This window comes from Dendrobium catenatum, unplaced genomic scaffold (genome assembly GCF_001605985.2).
Source record: "Dendrobium catenatum unplaced genomic scaffold, ASM160598v2 fragScaff_scaffold_134, whole genome shotgun sequence".
Taxonomy (NCBI): Eukaryota; Viridiplantae; Streptophyta; class Magnoliopsida; order Asparagales; family Orchidaceae; genus Dendrobium; species Dendrobium catenatum.
The window spans coordinates 722-4,905 of record NW_021318596.1 but is presented as its reverse complement, the minus strand read 5'-3'; the positions used below and the strand labels follow the sequence as shown (position 1 = coordinate 4,905).

The 4,184-nt window shown below is 31.0% G+C and overlaps 1 non-coding gene across 1 annotated transcript; it reads right to left on the bottom strand.

Annotated features, from left to right (window-relative positions):
- Positions 1-293: 293 nt before the first annotated feature.
- On the bottom strand, positions 294-401 carry LOC114581155. The gene has a single exon (XR_003703005.1). It is a non-coding gene; the product is annotated as a small nucleolar RNA R71 (small nucleolar RNA).
- Between the last annotated feature and the right edge of the window lie 3,783 nt (positions 402-4,184).

The following is a 4,184-nucleotide window of genomic DNA, read 5'->3' as shown; positions in this document are numbered from 1 at the left end:
AAGGAACGAGGTCTCACATATACTCAAAATCATGTTTAAATAACTTAAATAGTTAAACAATATATGTTTGTAGCATGTATAGTGTAAGGCTATTTTACTCTATCTTATTATTTATTCAATCTTCATTATCATCTATGCTTTTTCTTCTCTAGCATTGGATTAGTAATGCTCAAATTCTTTCTTTGTTCCCTCCTACTCATTTCTTTTTCTTTTGTTCTTCAGGTTATATAACCATTTGGAATGAGTTAGCTCATAAATTCTTAGCCAAATATTTCTCACCTTCAAAAACTATCAAACTTAGGAATGATATCATATCTTTTGAAAAGTTTGAGGGAGAATCAATTTTATGAAAGTTGGGAGAGATTTAAGAAAATACTTAAGAAATGCCCTCACCATGCTTTATCTGATTGGTTAGGTTTTCAGACTTTTTATAATGGATTTGAAGGATCCCTTAAATCAATCATAGATGTTGTAGTTGGAAGATATTTAATTTCTAAGTCATTTGAGGAAGCATATGAGCTAATAGAGGAAATGACTATAAATAATTACTAGTGGCCTACTGATAGGGTGAGTCCTATTTAAGTAGCTAGAGTTTATAAATCAGATGCTTTATCAATTCTTACTGCTTAGATAACTACAATTTCTAAAATGTTAGATACTATAAGACTTAGAACTGGACAACATAGGTATAATAATTACCCTAATCGTATAGTTGATCCTAGATGTGCGAGAACCGTAGTGCAACACATTGAAGCGTCATAGCGTTACACCTCAAGTTTTGATCAAAATAATCATTTTAAGAATATGATGGCAGCATTGGAAGAGGTATTTATGCAATTGGAGATTCAATTACTTGATCAATCTATAGCCCTTAAAAATAGAAAATTAGATAGGGCATCTTGCTAGGTTGATCAGCAATAAAAAATTATAAGAGCAATGCAATAATATCCAGCTTAGGAGTGGGAGAGATTTAGGAGACCCTCATAAGGATAAAGATTAACCTCAAGAGGATAGTGGGAACCCTTAAAGGTGGAACCCCTTACTATACTACCTGAACCCATCAAAGAACTGAGAGACTAATTAGGAAGGTTGTTAAAGAGACCACCACCACTCTTCTTTTAGAGGTTGGTCAAATAGAATTTGGATAAACAATTATTTAGGTTCTTAGAAGTGTTTAAAAATTTAACCATCAACATACCCTTCTCTGAAGCCTTAGAATAGATTCCCACCTATGCCAAATTTATGAAGGATATTCTGAATAAGAAAAGGAAGTTATTAGGTCAAAATCGTAGCTTTAACTAAAAAGTGTAGTGTTATCATTAAAAAGAAACTTTTGAAAAACTAAAAGATTTTGGTTGATTCACCATTCCCATTATAATAAGAGATAAATTGTATGTGTTAGAGCCTGGTGTGATTTAGTATCTAGTATTAATCTTATGCCTGTATCCATCTTTAAAAGATTAGTCTTAAGGGAGGTTTAACCCACCACTATCACCCTTTAGCTTATTGATAGATCTTTTACTTATCCTATGGCGATAATAGATGATGTCCTTATTAAAGTTGATAAGTTTATTTTTCCTATTGACCATAACATGGAAAAAGATAAGGAGACCCCTCTTATCTTAGGGAGACCTTTCTTTGCTACTGGGAAGGTTATGATTGATATTTATAAAGAGAGTTGACTATGAGGGTTCAAGATCAAGAAGTGACCATTGATGTTCTTAAATCTAGGTATTTCCCTTATGAAAAAATAGAAATTGTTTTAGAGTTAATCTGGAAGACACTATAGTGGAGAGTTTTAAAGAAGATTTCTTATGGAAAATGTTGAGGAAGATTATAAGGGCTTAAAAGAATTTGTTCAACCTATTAGAGATAATACTCAAATATCCTGAAAGAAGACTTAACACATCTATGAAAGAAATTGTCAAAGAGGAGATACTTAAATGGCTTAATGTTGGAATTGTCTATCCTATTTTAGACAGTACTTGGGTGAGTTTCATTCATTATATTCTTAAGATGGTGGGATTAGCTTTAATAATTAATGAACACAATGAGCTTATTAATATTAAGACTATCACTGGTTGAAGAATTTGCATAGATTATAGGAAGTGAAACAAGGCCACTAGAAAATATCATTTTCCTTTACATTTCCTTTACGAGATGTTAGATAGATTGGCATAAAATTCATTCTACTATTTTTCTTGATGGTTAGTCTAGGTATCATTAAATTTCTATAGCACCTCAGGTTTAGGATAAGACTACATCTATAGTAACATTTAAACTTTAAAGAGTTATTTTGACCTATAATAATAATAAAATATTTTAGGAGTCAATATATGTCCAAATCACAAACCGTAGTTAATACATCTTAGATATTATTATGTTTTAGTTTCACCATTTTTTTTCATAATTTATGGGGATTTTAGGGCCGTTAGGTGTCCATTTTGTTAATCAATTTCACTAGAATATTTTATATATGCTTAGTTAATTTATGAATATTTTTTTATAACTTTTGAATTTTAAGATTTAAATATATAAAAGAAATTTATGTGAAAAATAAAATAATTTACTTATTTACCTTTCTACACTTAGCTTATTATATTATAATATAATACCTTAATCCACTAATACATAACTTTACAAAAAAAAAAAGCATTCCATTTTCATTTTGTCCAAACAGAGAACATGGGGAAAAAAAAAGAGAAAAATAGAGAAGAGAGAAAGATAAAACCAAAATTTGGAGGTAATAGAGCAATTTTCGTTCCTAGCCAACACGCGTCCCCTTCGCCGCCGACGTCCTCTCTCGACTGTGTCCTGTCTGCATTAGTCTCCTTCCCGTGTTGGGTCGGGTCAACCCGGCAACTCGTCAGGTCGGGTCCGGGTTCAAATATTCGAGCTGTTTACCTATCCGGGTCGGGTTAGGGTCGACCTGATTGAACTCGGGTCAGTTCTGGATTCGACCCGAACTCGACCCATGACCCGAAATCAACACCCCTAGTTATTTGCAATATAAGTGCTTTTGTTGTCAATGTTGTTCTAGGTTAAAAGCTAGATAAGAAACTTCATGTCATTTTTTATGCTAGTAAAACTTTAAATTATGCAGGGTATAATTAAGCTATTGTTAGAAAGAATTACTAGCCAATATTTTTGCTTTTGATATATTTAGAAATTATTTGACTCACATAAAAGTAATTGTTTATATTGATCATTCTGCCATTAAATACCTTATGACAAAGAAAGACACCAAACCTAGATCGATGAGGTGGATTCTTCTATTATAGGAATTTGATGTAGAAATTTTGGATAGGAAAGGAACTAAAAATCAATTTGTTGATTATCTGTCTAAATTTAAATGAAAAATATGTATCTAATGAGTTTTTTTCCTGATGAACAACAATTTTCTTTATATCTAAATAGATTACCATGGCATGTTGCTATTGTCAATTTTATTGTTAGTGGTGTGCTTCCATTTGAATTATCCTTTGTCTAAAAAATAAAATTCTTGCTTGATATCAAACATTATTTTTGAGATGAACCATATTTATTCAAAGTTTGTAATGATCAAATCATTAGGTGATGTATCCCTAAGGAAGAAGTATAACCTATAATTAGGGAAAGTCATTATTCTCATTATGGAGGGCATTTTGGACAATTTAGAACTTTTTCTAAGATACTCCAATCGGGGTTTTATTGGCCTACTTTATTTAAGAATATTAATGAATATATTAGAAAATGTGATGAATGTCAAAGAGTAGGCAATATTTCTAGAAGTAAAATGCCCTTGAACTATTTTTTAAAGTTTAAGATATTAAATGTTTGGGGATTAGATTTTATGGGACAATTTTTGCAATCATATGGATGCTAGTATATTCCTATTGGTGTTGATTGTATATAAAACTGGATTGAAGGAGTGCAACCCCAATAACTGATGCTTAATGTGTGCTTAAATTTTTAAAGAATTTTTTTTTTTAAGATTTGGGATGCCTAGAATTTTAATCAGTGATGGAGGAAGTCATTGATATAATAAGAGAGTAGAAACATTGTTAAGGATATATGGTATTCATCAATGGATTGCAATAATTTATCATCCCCAAACTAGTAGCCAAGCTAAAATAAGCAATAGGGAGATTAAAAGAATTTTGAAAAAAATTGTTAGTTCTTATAGCAAAGACTGGGCTATTAAA